At 36.9% G+C, this 17,530-nt stretch overlaps 1 protein-coding gene, 1 non-coding gene and 1 pseudogene across 3 annotated transcripts in view; 2 read left to right on the forward strand and 1 right to left on the reverse strand.

The window, feature by feature from the left end:
- The window catches only part of LOC125779115 (uncharacterized), a 579,602-nt gene that overhangs the window by 159,593 nt on the left and 402,479 nt on the right, over nucleotides 1-17,530 (reverse strand). The window lies entirely within an intron of this gene.
- Nucleotides 8,488-8,701, forward strand: LOC125779810 (small nucleolar RNA U3). Its single transcript, XR_007423446.1, has one exon. It is a non-coding gene; the product is annotated as a small nucleolar RNA U3 (small nucleolar RNA).
- Nucleotides 12,244-12,442, forward strand: LOC125779903 (small nucleolar RNA U3; annotated as a pseudogene).

Consider the following 17,530-nt stretch of genomic DNA (forward strand, 5'->3'; position numbering starts at 1 on the left):
AAATTGTTATATGCACACTGCAGATTAATTTCTTGTGCTGAATTGCCCATAAAATAAATTTTCAGGAATTGTAGAACAATTACAAACTTTATTTCATGAACACAATCAATTGATTATATTGTTTAAAACTGCCCTGGAACTGATGCCTTCAGATAATCACAAAATTGTAATCAGAGCTGATAAAACACCTATGGGTCAACATGCAAGCCGTTTTAATGCACCATCTATTGATGAAGTTGCTATCGTTGTAGTTGTAGTTGATGTATTGTTTTACATCGTCGGAATTATCAATTATAACGTATAAAGAAACACACACCGTTCATAAGATGCACTGCAATATTTCATTACATTTTGGTAAGGTGAAGATGGCTATGATTTTTCAGTAAAAATGATAAATCCCCTGCAGGTAATTAAAATATTAGTTTAGCTATGGCGATAATATCTCAGTCGCTATATTATGTATTTTAATTTTATATTTCAATGTTATTAAAACAAAATCTATTTACAGGTTTTGAAACCAACAAAAAAGTCAGTTCAATTAACAATTATTCATACCGCCTAATGATTCGGGAAAGTGAAGACAATCACATATTGACATGTATGTATGTATGTTAAAATTGAAAAGCAGAGATTAACATTCATCAGGTTGAATCAGACCAAACTCCAATCTGAAAAGTATATTCACCTTCGAATATGCTCAAGATGTCATTTCGTATGTTCGTCATTATGGTACAGCAGATTTGATCATCACATTTACGTGAAATCCGCACAGGATAGAAATCAAGCAGGAGTTATTCCCTGGGCAATCACCTATTGATCGTCATGGTATTACAGCTAGAGTCTTTAGACAAAAATTTAAATCTTTAATGGATTTCATCGTAAAACATTATGTCTTTAGTGAGACACGCTGCTGGAAGTATTCTGTGGAGTGGCAGAAACGAGGATTGCCACATGCACACATTTTGATTTGGCTGTTTGAAAAGATAAGGCCAAATGAAGTTGATGCAATGATATCAGCCGAAATCCCTAATGTAGTATCCAGTATATCCTGAGTTGCATGAGGTATTTATCAAAAATATGATACATGCTCCCTGTGGAACCCTTACACCATGTATGATGGATGGTAAATGTTAAAAAAGGATATCTACGGGTATTAATATCGAAAACAATTACTGGTCATGACGAGGGAAGATTTGCTGGGTTCCATATACATTGACAGGGATCACGTCACCTCGGTAGCGCCCAGCAAATTCCTGGAACTATTCAGGCTGCTGGAACTTGGTGAATACATGTGATATAGGAATACTTCACTAATGAAATCTATCTAATGACGGTTATCTACTGTATCGTCGACGATCCACAGCGGAAAATGGAAGATCAACAATTGTCAAATTAAATCAACAAGATATTGAAATAGATAATCGTTGGATTGTTCCATATTCACCCATTTTATCAAAGAGCTTCAAAGCACACATTAACGTTGAATCTCACCATTAAGTGAAATCTATTAAATACATTTGTAAACATGTAACCAAAGGGAGTGATATGGTTGTGATTACGAGTAGAAGTTGGTGCAATGTTGAAGTTACCCAATACCAAATGGGCCGCTATGTTAGTATTAATGAAGCAATATGGCGAATATTTTCTTTTCTATTCATGAGAGACACCATTCTGCTGTTCACTTAGCTGTGCATTTAGAAAATGGACAAAGAGTGTATTTCAAAGCGCAGAACGCAGTAGAGCTACTCAGCCACCATCTACTACATTAACCAGTTTTTTTGAGACATGCCAAAACGATGATTTTGCACAAACAGTGCTATATTTTTAAATGCCAAAATATTATACTTGGAATCAATCCTCAAGGAGATTTATACGATGGAAACAAGGAAAACAAGTTCTGGGATACCCAGATACACCGATGCCATTGGTCGAATTTATTCAGTACATCCAAGTAATGATGAATGATTTTATTTACGACTGCTATTAGTCAATATACGTGCCAACTGTTGATGGTGAATTGTGTGGATCTTACAGAGAAGCCTGTCAACGTTTGCAATTGTTAGAAACTTACGCTCATTGGGCTCAAACTCTCAATGATGCTGTAATATCATCACACACTCATCAAATACGAACATTATTTTCTATAATCATATCTACATGCCCATCAAACCCCATTGATTTGTGGATCAAGTACAAAGATTATAACACAAGGATCAATAAGTCCCGGGACTGACGCATAGATGGCGTTGCCAACAAAAGTTCCGTATGATTTTTCATAAGTACCAACCTTCAAAAGGTACCTGCTAAAATTTCATGTCATGCTGATGTTTGGTTCACGAGTTAGAGTGATTTAAGTGACGCTTGTCTTGATATTCTCAAAACAATGGATTCGAAACAGTTTCATGTGTTGATTTATCATTGCTTTTTGATGAAGAAAAACACAGTGCAAGCTCAGCAATGGCTTGAAAAGTGCTACGGGAAATCTGCTCGATCAAAAACAACCATTTGTCGGTGGTATGCTGACTTTAAACGTGGTTGTACTCTGGCCGGCCAAATGAGGCAATCACACAGGGAACCATCAAAAAATTCACCAAATCGTTTTTAAAAACCGTAAATGGAAATTGCGTGAAATAGCTGACACCTTAAAGATAACATACGGCAGTGTATCCACTAGTTTTCATGGTTGCCGCGTTTGCTCACGGTAGATCAAACGTGTCGTTAATTCTGAAATTGCGAAATTCGAATTGTTTCCGCACCCACCATATTCACCGGATCTGGTCCCCATCGACTACTACCTATTTGCAGACCTCAAAAATATGCTCCAAGGAAAGAGATTCTACTCCAACGAGGAAGTCATCGCCAAAACGAACGGTTATTTCGAGGCCAAAGATAAATCGTTCCATAAGAAAGGTATTGAAATGTTGAGAAGCACTGCACGCATTTTGTTGCTCTTGAAGGAGACTATGTTGATGAATAAAGTCGAGTTTTGCCAAAAAAATGTGTTTTTCTTATTTAGTCCCGGGACTTATTGATCCACGTGTTATGTGTGATGATATGTTGTATTAAATACGAAATAAAAATTGTATGATCTCAACACTTTGACCACTGTTGAATGAACAACAGAAGTATGTATTTGATGTTCTTATGAAAGTAACAAATGATGAAATTATAGGGATTTACTTCTTAGATGCACCTGGAGGTAAAGAAAAACTTTTTTGATTTCTTTAATATTAGCAACGATTCGCTCACAAAATAAAACTGCACTTGCACTCGCTTCGTCGGGAGTCTCAACAACTTCGTTTGACAGTGGTGGACGGCCCATTCAGCATTAAAATTGCTATTAAGTCTGCAATGGCAAAGGTATTGCATCAATCATAATTAATTTGGTGGGGCAAGGATTTTATACTTCTTCTTCTTAATTGGCGTAGACACCGCTTACGCGATTATAGCCGAGTTAACAACAGCGCGCCAGTCGTTTCTCCTTTTCGCTAGGTGGCGCCAATTGGATATTCCAAGCGTAGCCAGGTCCTTCTCCACCTGGTCCTTCCAACGGAGTAGAGGTCTTCCTCTTCCTCTGCTTCCCCCGGCGGGTACAGCGTCGAATACTTTCAGAGCTGAAGTGTTTTCGCCCATTCGGACAACTTGACCTAGCCAGCGTACCCGCTGTCATTTAATTCGCTGAACTATGTCAATGTCGTCATATATATCATACAGCTCATCGTTCCATCGAATGCGATATTCGCCGTGGCCAACGCGCAAAGGATCTGTTCCATCTGCTCGATTAAGTTCTGCAGCTCGAATTATTTTTTCCAGAAGCAGGTTGAAGAATTCGCACGACAGAGAGTCGCCTAGTCTGAAACCTCATTTGGTATCGAACGGCTCGGAGAGGTCCTTTCCGATCCTGACGGAGCTTTTGGTGTTGCTCAACGTCAGTTTACACAGCCGTATTAGTTTTGCGGAGATACCAAATTTAGACATCGCGGCATAAAGGCTGCTCCTTTTCGTGCTGTCGAAAGCAGCTTTGAAATCGACGAAGAGGTGGTGTGTGCCGATTCTCATTTTACGGGTCTTTTCCAAAATCTGGTGCATGGTGAATATCTAATCTCTCAGACAATATGCTCGATAGAACCTTATCTGCGATGTTGAGGAGGCTTATCCAACGGTAGTTGTCACAGGCTGTAGGGTCTCCCGTTTGGTGGATTGGGCAAAGCACAATTAAATTCCAATCGTGGAGCATGCTTTCGTCCGACCATATTCTACGAAGCAGCTGATACATGCTCCTTATCAGTTCTTCGCCGACGTGTTTGATTAGCTCGGCCGGCAATCCATCGGCCCCCGCCGCTTTGTTGTTCTTCAGGCAGGTAATTGCTATTCGAACGTCTTCATGGTCAGGCAATGAAACATCTACTCCATCGTCATCGATTGGGGGTTCGGGTTCACGTTCTCCTTGCGTGGTGCGTTCACTGCCATTCAGCGGGATGGAGAAGAGTTCTCTCCATAATTTAAGAATGCTCTGGGCGTCGGTGACTAAATCACCTTCACGGGTTCTACAAGAGAATGCTCCAGTCTTGAAACCTTTTGTAAGCCGCCGCATTTTTTCGTAGAATTTTCGAGCATTACCCCTGTCTGTCAGCTTATCAAGCTCTTCGTACTCAGGCGTTTCGGCCTTTTTCTTTTTCTGTCTGCAAATGCGTTTCGCTTCCCTCTTCAACTCTCGGTATCTATCCCATAGAGTTTGAAATATCGTCCCACAATTCCCTTATACCGAGTTGTTGGCGAGTGCTCTCAGACAGCAGGAGTGCAAGCCGAGTAGAAAATCATTTGGCTATCTGTTGTGATTGCACTCGGCGTCGGACGTTCCTTGTGTTTTTTGGCGTGTGTTTTTTGCTGCACAGAGGCGGGTGCGAATCTTGTTTTTGATCCGGCCATATTTTGGGCCCCGGCGAAATCGATCAGCCTTAACCCATTTGGGAATATTTCCTCGTGGAGGCTGAATTTACAGACCGTAGTGCCAAAGATACCTTCTTTGCCCACCCTGGCGTTAAAGTCGCCAAGCACGATTTTGACTTAGTGGCTTGGGCAGCCCTCATACGTGCGCTCCAAGCGCTCATAAAAGCCATCTTAGGTCACATCGTCCTTCTCTTCCGTAGGGGCGTGAGCGCAAATCAGCGATATGTTGAAGAACCTCGCTTTGATGCGGATTGTGGCTAGACGTTCATTCACCGGAGTGAATGATAGTACTTGGCGGCGGAGTCTCTCTCCCACCACGAATCCCACACCAAACTTGCGCTCCTTTATATGGCCACTGTAGTAAATGCCACAAGGACCTACTCGTCTTTGTCCTTGTCCCGTCCATCGCATTTCTTGGACGGCGGTGATGTCAGCCTTTGTTTTCACGAGGACATCAACCAGCTGGGCAGCGGCACCTTCCCATTTAAGGGATCGGACATTCCAGGTGCATGCCCTCAAATCAAAGTCCTTATTGCACTTTCCATGGTCGTCATCAAAAGGGGGATCTCTCCTCCGAGGCTGGTTGTTACTATTCATTGGGGGTGTTTTTTTTACGTGGCGGGTCCCAAACCCAGCGCACAACCCTATGCAGGGGATGTTTCGCCTTCTCACTTTAGCTCGCCTAAGGCGATACTTGGTCAAAGATCTGAAGTAGTGAGCTGCTTGAGTCATTTGTAAAAGAATCGTTTCTGGCCACTCCCAAGTGAATGGCGATCAGAGAACTTTCCTTACTGGCGTGAACTTCTACACATGACTCCATCCTCCAAGGATTTTATTAGCAGGAGATTTTCATCAAACACCAGTGATTCCACGATCTTCCACTGTTGAATAAACAGTAGAAGTATGTATTTGATGTTTTCATGAAAGTAACAAATGATGAAATTAGAGGGATTTACTTCTTAGATGCACCTGGTGGTAAGGAAAAACTTTTTTGATTTCATTAATATTAGCAACGATTCGCTCACAAAATATAACTGCACTTGCACTCGCTTCGTCGGGAATCTCAGCAACTTTGTTTGAAAGTAGTGGACGGCCCATTCAGCATTAAAATTGCCATTAAATATGCAAAACAATGAAACTCCGACCTGCCACATTTCGAAGAACTCTGCAATACCAAGTGTTTTGCAGCAATGTAAATTGATTATTTGGGATGAACGCACGATGATAAATAAAAAATCTTTGGCTTTGGTGCAATGATTTTATTAGCAGGAGATTTTCGTCAAACATTGCCAGTGATTCCACGATCAACACCAGCTGAAGAACTCAATGCATCTCTAAAGTCCTCCAATTTGTGGAAACATATCAAAGTACTTCATATAAGCAAGAATAAACGTGTCGAGTTGCAAAATGACCAATCTGGAAACATACTATATTTTCTAAACAACTCACTGACATTGGAAATGGCAAATTTCCCATAGACATGTTGATTTGCGGCATTAACTTTCCACAAAGTTTTTGTCAGTTAACTCGATCAAAAGATGAATTTATTCAGATAATTTTTCCAGATGTTTCTTAGAATTACAGAAATCATGATTGGTCCAGCGAACGAGCTATATTGGCTGCAAAAGACATAGATGTAAATGAATTAAATTTAAAAATTAAAGAACAAATTGCAGGCGAATCGAAAATATATGTATAAATCAGTTGCTTCGGCTACTAACCGAGATGCTGTAGTTATAATGTTGCGAAATACTCGTACAATATCAACCAACCACGTCTTTGCAATGCCACACAGTTAGCGATAAAAAAAATTACTAAACAACGTGATAGAAGCAACTATACTCAAATTAAAGTAAGAAGGAGAAGACGTTCTCATACCCCGCATCCCAATGACTGACGTGCCGTTTGACTTTAAGGGGGGCCTGCTTTAGAGGCTAAAAAAATATATTTTTTTGAAGGTTTTTTTTGGAAGGGAAAGAAATAATTGATTAAAGCGAAATTTCTAGGGTTTATACTTAGTTATATATTTAATCATAATTCAAAAATTTTTTGGATACCAAATCTTTGATATTTTGCCTTTGGGAAGCAATTCCCCGATGCAATTTAAAATTCTACAATTTTTTTATAATTTGAAAAAAAATGGTTTTTGACCAAAAAATTACTCTATGTCGTTAAAAAATTATTTCAAACTTGACTTTTCTTAGTTTTTTTAGTTTAAATAGAATATAACGTAATGCTAAAGATAATAAACTTTTCCCCAATTCCATACGAAGCACATAGGAGCATTTTCCTTCAAAAACCAGACAAAAGTGAGAATTGCAAACTACTACGATGCTACTCAAAATTGATTTTTTAGTACCTAAATAAACGTACTACAATAAACCGATTAAATTAATGTTTTGCAGCCCACTATGTTGCCATACAAGTAGTCGGAACCAAGACTTCATTCAGTACGCACGTCCACATTCGGGATACTCTCTATTGCTTTCGAAATTGCAAATGCTTTTTTGTGTTGCGTGAAGTGAATTCTGGAAGATATTTTTTATGGATTCTGGACAACATGGTATGCTTTTATATTAATAATATAAAAATTAATTTAGTTAATGTATTATTTTGTTTTTTTTTTTTTGGAAAAAACAATGAAACAATTTTGTTATAGTGTCGGGGGAGGTCGAGCTATAACTTATTTTTTGAAGTTATATTTCTTATACGAGTTCGGACAAGGTTGCGATAATTGTTTAACGCTTCAGTGGAGAGGGAACAGCGTTGAGCAATTAACGCGAGAGAGAGAGAGAGTGAATGAGAGTAAAGCAGAGAACTTAAAGCACTTGCCATGCTTATGCTATTTGAGCAATTCTTGTTTTTGTAGAACAATGTTTAAATCAGAGATAAAGAGATTTTTAATTCTTCCAGTGAGAGAGCAATTACTAAACGTCAAAACCATCTAAACTTTGACAGTTGATCGAGTTCTGGAGGTTTTGACGTTTAGCAATTGGAAACGAGCGATGACCAGATTGAAATCTTACCAAAAAAATATGCAAATGGAGGGATTTGTTGCATCGTTCAAGATCACTTATAAGAAATGTAAAACAATGAAAATTTAATAAAATAAAGCTGGCAAGCTGAAATTCTTTTATTGGGTATTGAAAGGTCAAAAGTCAGTTGTTCTAATATACTTTACGATGTAAGTAGCTTCTCCATATAATAAATAACCACTATATAGTAATTTTTATTCGTACTAAATGTTGGGTATTTGGTTAATAAATGCCCAAAAATTATTATTTTGTTCAATCTGGCCATAATTGAAAATGTTATAAAAAACGCAAATTTTTAAGCGCTCTCACACTGGAATAAGTTGAACATCCCTTTATTGCTGGTTTAAATTTTTGGTTGGTGACATATTCACATGGGTACGCATATGTATGTTTGTATGCTTGTGCATTATTCGCTTTTCTTTCGTTTCTGTTTCATTTCTGCCAATTCTCAACTATTTTGTGTGACTTTTGCTTGAAATACTCTGTTGGCCCCCGAAAAGTTAGGACGGTACTTGACAGGATCATTTCTGTAGTCAGTCTTCATTTACTTTCTTTACAAATCGAAAGTATTAGCACCCGCGATGAGGAGGTATATCGTTTTATCTGACAGCGTGTGGTTTATGAACTTCAATTCTTATTTTGTCTTGTGGCATATTACAAATGATGTTTCTTCGATGATCGCTCGGTCACAATGGATAAAACGACTTCTGAGTGGTGATTTTAATTCACAAGGAGGAACTTTCATTGAAATTATTTACTATTATGAAACAGTTCAATCTCATCAGTTAATTTATGTCGCACTGTCAAGAGCTGTTGCCATTGAAGGAGTTTACATTATCCCAGTGAACAAACAGAAAAAATTTTATCAAAATTTTAGCAATGACAGGTCATGTCGCGCTTTGCAAGATGAAGTGATAAAATTACGTCAAAATCCAATTATCACCTTAGAAAAGGAATTATTCGAGTTTCTTAGCACAAGAAAATGTTTATCAATAATATCATTCAATTGTCAAAGTCTTCGTGCTCATATTGATCAAATAGAATGTTTAAACAGTCAAACATCTTGATGTTATTAGAAACATTTATGAACGACAACGAGCCTCCTGTACCCGTACCAAATTTTGATTTCGTTGTAGGATTTCAACGAAATGAAACAAGAAATTCAGGTGTTGCTATTTATCACAATGAGCAAGACAAATGTCATATTCTCACTCCTCATTTAGATATAAAGGCTCCGTACGCGAGTGATGCTGATGTGACGATATCAACATCAACAAGGGTTGGCGATTTGTGTGCGGTAGAATACAAAATGAACCCTAGCGATAATCATAATAGTAATAAATATAATATAATGCTCGATATATGAAAAATATGTCACAAAGCACCCCACGCTTTTCTCACAATAATGCAGGAATTTTTCCTTCATTATTATTGTTAGTTTATACAAAGAATTATTTTTCACTTTTTAGTTTGATATGCTTTAAAAGCGTGTTTTTTAGTTTTTTTAAACTATATTTATTTTTAATTTTTTTAGTTTTTCTTCTATGAGATTTGCTAATATTGTGAAATATAAACGAATATAACCTAGATCGTATTCTCCGCCATTAGATTCGGTTACAATTTTTAAAAAGCTCACATCGACGTTACAGCCAAAGTTAAAAAAAGGAGTTATCTACTACAGTTGCTTCTCGGAGGCATTTTGAAAACTAGTATCTGAATTTTTTTTACTACAAAAATTTTATTATAAGTATTAATTTTTTTATTACCTAAAAGTCACATGTTTTGCATTATTAATTTGATATTATTTCTTCTGGTGCGCGGTTATACTTATATATGTACATATGTAAGTATATGTATCTATATAAAGTATACTTTCTTTAAGGATATAACGGGTGATTTTTTTGAGGTTAGGATTTTCATGCATTAGTATTTGACAGATCACGTGGGATTTCAGACATGGTGTCAAAGAGAAAGATGCTCAGTATGCTTTGACATTTCATCATGAATAGACTTACTAACGAGCAACGCTTGCAAATCATTGAATTTTATTACCAAAATCAGTGTTCGGTTCGAAATGTGTTTATCGACAAATTTTGTTCAGCGATGAGGCTCATTTCTGGTTGAATGGCTACGTAAATAAGCAAAATTGCCGCATTTGGGGTGAAGAGCAACCAGAAGCCGTTCAAGAACTGCCCATGCATCCCGAAAAATGCACTGTTTGGTGTGGTTTGTACGCTGGTGGAATCATTGGACCGTATTTTTTCAAAGATGCTGTTGGACGCAACGTTACGGTGAATGGCGATCGCTATCGTTCGATGCTAACAAACTTTTTGTTGCCAAAAATGGAAGAACTGAACTTGGTTGACATGTGGTTTCAACAAGATGGCGCTACATGCCACACAGCTCGCGATTCTATGGCCATTTTGAGGGAAAACTTCGGACAACAATTCATCTCAAGAAATGGACCCGTAAGTTGGCCACCAAGATCATGCGATTTAACGCCTTTAGACTATTTTTTGTGGGGCTACGTCAAGTCTAAAGTCTACAGAAATAAGCCAGCAACTATTCCAGCTTTGGAAGACAACATTTCCGAAGAAATTCGGGCTATTCCGGCCGAAATGCTCGAAAAAGTTGCCCAAAATTGGACTTTCCGAATGGACCACCTAAGACGCAGCCGCGGTCAACATTTAAATGAAATTATCTTCAAAAAGTAAATGTCATGAACCAATCTAACGTTTCAAATAAAGAACCGATGAGATTTTGCAAATTTTATGCGTTTTTTTTTTTTAAAAAGTTATCAAGCTCTTAAAAAATCACCCTTTACATATGTATATTTCAGTATATATGTACATATGCTACTCAAATGTCGCCAAAACTAGTTTAATATAGATGTTGCATATTTTTAGTGAGCTGCTCAAACTTACTGTCGCCTTCCTACAGTGTCTCTCAAATATTCTACGTTTCAGTACCACTTAAAAAAGTTACAAACATACATACATACGCCTTCCTACAGTGTCGCTCAAATATTCTACGTTTCAGTACCACTTAAAAAAGTTACAAACATACATACATACATACATACATACATACAAGTGAAGCTAATAAAAGCGTATTAAAAAATTGAATTTAATTGCCATTTATATATCACCAAATTCATCGATAAGAGATAAAAAATCGTTCATCGATAAAGCTCTATTACCGTTGTCAACTGCAGGTTCGCAAGCTTTTGCAGATACTATCGGAGAACCGGTAGAGTATAGCGAACAACCGGTACTCCTTGCGGGAGATTTCAATGTAAATTCCTCATTCCCAGAAGCTGAACCATTACTGGCATTCCTCAGAGAGAAATTTTCATTAGAAATGATCAATGGAAGAAATGATCTTACGACAAAAGGAGGTACGACTATTGATGCGGTATTCGCGAGAAATATAGATAAAATAGATGTAAGACATTTCATATCGTATTTTAGTTATCATAATCCAACTGTAAATATTATAGATATCAATCCGTCAGAACCCAGAAATGATAATTAATTTAGACTTTGCTTTATAAAATGTGCATAAAAAATTTATAAAATGTGAATTTGAAAAAGTGTTGGTCACTCCACCATATTTTTATCCTTTCCCTCTCTAGTTTTCTTTCATACAAATAGATATGCATTTCTTGCAATATCATTAAGATGTATAACTTCTTCCACGCGTAGGGACTCCACGCACCAGTTTCTTGTTTACTATAATAAACTACAAGGTTTCTATTTAACATATAAGCTTAAACATTTTCCCCAACTTTCCCTTGCTTTATTTTTTGAAGTTATAATTCTTATACGACACCGGAAAAGGTTGCGATAGATTCAAGTTGCGCAACCTTGCTCATTACGAATCTAACGCAACCTTGCTCAATATGAGTCTAACGCAACCTTGCTCCATATGAATGTAACGCAACCTTGTCTGCGAAGATGTTCGAGCAGCAAGCGAAGCGGTGACAATCGGCGATCGTTTGTTCGTTTCTTTCGGCACAGCTCGGCTTTTCTACAAACAACACAATGTTGCCATGCTTATGCTGTTGTTGTTTTCGTAGAACAATGTTTCTATTTTTGGTTCGTGACATATTCACATGTGTGCGCATATGTATGTTTGTATGCTTGTGCATTATTGAAGTTATACTCCTTTTTCTTTCGTTTGTCTTTCATTTCTGCGAATTCTCAACTATTTTGCGTATCTTTTGGTTGAAATACTCTGCGTTGGCCGTTGAAAGATTAACACTATACTTCACAGAATCATTTCTGTGTGTCTTGATTTCCATTTTTGGAAATCGACCCGCGATGACGAGGTATATCGTTTTATCTGACAGCGTGAGGTTTAAGAAGTTCATTTCTAATTTTGTCTTGTGGCATATTAGAAATGACGTTTCTTCGAAAATCGTTCGCTTACAACGGATAAAACGACTTCTGAGTGGTGATTTTAGTGAATAAATTCCTTTTGGTTGAAATGCTCTGCGTTGGTCATTGAAAAGTTAAGATTATACTTCTCAGGATCATTCATTCCTTTCATTTCTTCAAAAAAATTAATGACCTTTAGAAATATGCTTATTTGCATTATTTCGTTGTCATTTCCATATTCGTAGCAATAGAATTTCTATGGCATAAGAAAAGTAATGGCCGCCGATTGTCACCCCTTGCCGCTGTAGCAGCTTCGCCTACAAACATGCGTAAATATTTACATATGTATGTATACGTATGATCGTGAATACATATCGACGCAGATTTTTGCGAGAAGCACCAGAAAGTTGTGCAATTTATGATTTTTAGCTTTTGCCATCGTCGCGAAAAGACGACTTGTTGGCAAAGGCATGCTCGGGGAGATGTTACGGCCTCTGTTTTTATGAATGAAGCGCCTGCGCTTGTGGAATTTGCGCCTGTTTTTGTTGTAAAATTTACTACACTTGTTCTTCGCCAATTTGGCTGCCATATTGGCTTGTGAAGATCAATTTTTTGTTGGTGACATATTCATATGTGTACGCATATGTATGTTTGTATGCTTGTGCATTATTTGTTTGGCAATGTATGCAAATATATATACATGTAAGTATATTTGAATGTATGAACATGCAAGTCAATGCGCGCACATGTAATAAGTATATTGATAAGTGATGGAAATATAATTTCAATTTCTGAACGCGCACATGCGTATACATACACTCATATGAGCATGTGCAGATACACAAGATAGGATAGAAGATATATGCCTTTTAACATCGTATACTATACAAATAAATATTTTTCTTACTAATAGAAATTAAATTTATCACAGCAATATACATAATAAACACATACATAATATTGCTGTGATAAATTTAATTTCTATTAGTAAGAAAAATATTTATTTGTAAAGTATACGATGTTAAAAGCAAAAAATTAAAAATTTATTTTGTCGGATTCGAACCTCTGCACAGCTGTGGTAGCATATTGACTTTCCAAGCGCTTACCACCAACACCACCATTGACACTTAGCTTGCGCTGACTTAAGTATGGTTTGGTTATGCATGTAAGAAACATACGATGGTTCTAATAATTTTATTTAAGTATAGAAATATGCTTTTGTAGAACATTTGCTTTCGCAAACATACAGACAAATGTGCAAACGACATAATATAAGTATGTATGATTGTTTCGCATTTTGCTTCTGAATATCACTAAGAAGTACGCACCTTTTTTTTTAATTAAATACTGAAATCTTGCTACATTGTTCTAGACAGGTGGTATACGAGGTGTGTTCAAAAAGTATCGCGAATTTTGAATTTTCGCGGGTTACGTATATTCGAATTTCAAATTTTTTGTGGCGTTATGTTGGTACTCATGTCTCTCACTTATGCAGACAAGCTCGGCCATTTTGAATGTTCATTTAATTGTTGACAGCTGCTTTGCTAGCACGTGTTTTGGATCGTATTCGATTTTTACCTATTCAAAATGCTATTCCAGATGTTCACACATCGTTGCTTGTGCGCGACTTTTTGGCCAAAAACAACACACTAATGATGCCATCGTATTCCTCAGATCTGCCCCCTGTGACTTTTTTTGTTCCCTTAACTGAAGAGGCCCATGAAAGGACGACGTTACGCTTCTCTTGACGAGATAAAGACGGCATGGAAGGAGGAGCTGAAGAAGTTAAAAAAATGATTTTTTGAAGTGATTCGAAGATTGGAAAAACCGTTGGCACAGGTGTATAATATCGCATGGGGATTACTTTGAAGGGGACAAAATAGATATTCATGAATAAATAAATAATTTTTGAAAAAACACAAAATTCGCTATACTTTTTGAACACACCTCGTATAGATGGCTCTATCGGAGCCGGTGTGAAAATTGAACAATAGGTGTGGCACCGCCCACTTTTTGGCGAAATCCCATATCTCGGGACCCGGCAGACCGATTTCGACTAAATTTATTTGTGATATTCTTTTAATATTTTATGTCACAGTGTGAAAATGAGCGTCATCGAACTACAATCACAAGTACTTCCCACATAACACAATTTAAAATTTCATTTGATTCTTTCACTTTCCAGTACACAAATTAATAAGTAACTGATAAAACGGAATAAAATTTTGCGATAATAATTCTCTTAAAGTATGCCACCTTTAGCCAAAAATTGTCCAAATCCAACCAAAAATGTTCAAGCCTATAGGTACCGAATATGTGGACCCCTGTACATATAGCTGGCTTTTGAACGAAAATATCGGTCATTATGTAAGATAAGCAATAGAATTTCAGACAGAATCCTTTTCTGACAATGGTATTTCTGCATATCGAAAATGAGTTGAATCGGGCTAATATTTCCAAGAGCCCCCATATACATAATATAAAGATTTATGCTGGATATATCCGCCAATATTTGGGCCAACTTAATGAAAATTGCAGAACATGTTTTATTCATAACAGTGTATTTTTGCGTCTAAAATAGATACAATTGGGCGAAAACTTGACCCTCCCCCATATAACTATTACCAAGATTTTCGAACATCCACTTGACTTTGTTCCAGATGAATTGTGATTGTTCATAAGGTACCTTAATTAAACCCAGGGCACAGTTTTTGAGTATGTGGCATATTAGTAGTATGTGGGATGAGCAAAAATAAATAAAATCTGGTCGATACTACCCCCTACTCAAATATATTCAATACAAAATGTGTGAGTGTCAAAAACCTAATCACAATCGACCAAAATGTTGTACATGTGGTGAGGCTCATCCTGCTAACTACAGAGTATGCGTAGTTGGGTACAACTGGTACAAAGAAAAACGGCCCACGTCCTAAAAGCTCGGTTGTAAAAGATATCAAAAGCCTCCCAAAAAACGCAATACGCCAACCAATGTAAAAGAGAACACTTGTTCAAATGATGCTAGCATTCTTTAACAAACCTTAGAACAGCTTACAAAACAAAATGAGTTTACCATTGCACTTGAGAAGAGGCTTCAAAAGCTCGAAAAGCAGTACAAAAAAGTAAATAAATATGACAAAATTCTTAAAAATTATGCTTTGGAACGCAAACGGCCTTACTAAACACCAAAATAAGCTAGAAACAACACTCGTTACCTAAAAAAATTGACGTGTGCTTAATATCTGAGACCCATTTTGGTAAGCAAACTTCCATGAAATTCAGAAACTTGGAAATATATTGTATCATGCAATACATCCGAACAATTGTGCACGCAGAGGAGCTGCTATTATAATAAGAAGCAACATAAAACACCACGAAGAAAACCGCATATCTATAGATGAATTTCAAGCAATAACGGTAACAATAGATAGTGACAACAACTTGTCCCTTACAGCAGTTTACAGTCCCCCAAGACATCAAATAAAATGCCATACTACTATCTAGAACTGATCAATTGCCATAAAAACTGATTTATAATAGGTGGTGATTATATTGCGAAACATACTCACTGTGGCTCAAGGCTTATAACCACAAAGGGCAGAGAGTTATTGAAAGCTCTTCAATTGACTGGGTGCAGTACCATGTCTACTGGAACACCAACTTATTGGCCAACAGATCCACTTAAAACACCAGATCGTATTGCTTTTTTCATTACAAAACATATCTCAATTATATGTGCATAGAAAGCGGTTTGGATATGACCTCTGCCCATTCACCAGTATATTTAACACTACACGAAAGTGTTGTTATTAAGGAACCTCCGCTTTCGCTAACAAATAAAAATACAGACTGGGAATATTTTAAGCAAATGCTATCCAATGCTGAGAGTCACGTAAAAATAAGTTGTAATTCCGAGCTAGATAACGAAGTCATGGATTTGACATATACAATTTAATATGCAGCCTGGAGTAGTACACCAATTAAAACAAACGTCACAGCAGGTCATAACATACCAAAGAAATTAAAGAAATGGTAGCAGAAAAACGCCGATTACGCCGTAAGTGACAACAAACAAGATCTCCGTCTGACAAAAGTTGTCTTAACAAATTATGTAAAAAATCTTACCAATAAGATAAAAACATTTAAAAATATAACTCTCAGCAATTATCTGAAAAGTTTATCTAACGACCATAGGAATGATTATTCACTTTAGAAGTGTATAAACAACTTTTCTCGACCCGTAACTCAGCATCATCCAATCAAAAAAGCAGACCAGACACGGCCAAGAGCGATATCGAGAAAGCAAATTTTTTTCGGCATACCTTGAAGGTGTCTTCAAACCATATGGCACATCCAATGCAGCAGAAATGGAACCTCATACTTACGAGACCTATACCGAAATTCCTCTAATAACTAACGATGAGGTATGTGCAGAAATAAAAAAACTGAAGTTTAAAAAATCGCCTGTGTTTGATCTTATTACCAGTGAAATACTAAAACAGATTCCTCACAACGTTATATGTAAAATTACTGCCATAATGAATGCTACTATAAATCTTCAATACGTATCCATTTATTGGAAAACGTATCCACTTATTCAAAACAGAGTTTTAAGATGTGCCGTCAATGCGCCTTGGTACATTAACAGTCACGATCTTGAACGCGATCGCGGAATTGACTCAGTTGCTGCATCAATGAAAAAATGTGCAAAGTCTCATATGGAAAGACTTTCTGACCATGTGAATACTGAAGCCAGGGCTCTTGTCACTCGAAGTGAATGGAAAGAAAGGCTTAAGCGCAAAAAACCGTATCACCTTATACAGTAACCATATTCTCTGCAATTTGTACGCAGAGAACCATTTTGTATTATACAATAAGCAAAACAAATTGTTCGTTAGTTTATTTTATGTTAACTAGTTACAATGGGATTGAAATAAAAAAATATATATAAAATGTTCGGTTGTACCCGAAATTAGCCCTTTCTTACTCGTTTTATTTTAGTATATTGCATTATTATATTCAGTCATGCATTTTTAATACTTTTCATTCATAAAATCACTTTAAATAATTTTGTCCGGTTTTTGAGACCAAATGCTCCGACGTTTAGTTTTTTATCTATCCTGCCCGCCAATTAAGAAAAATCGTAAAAATTAAAAACTGAGGAATCGC

Source organism: Bactrocera dorsalis, chromosome 6, assembly GCF_023373825.1.
Source record: "Bactrocera dorsalis isolate Fly_Bdor chromosome 6, ASM2337382v1, whole genome shotgun sequence".
Lineage (NCBI taxonomy): Eukaryota > Metazoa > Arthropoda > Insecta > Diptera > Tephritidae > Bactrocera > Bactrocera dorsalis.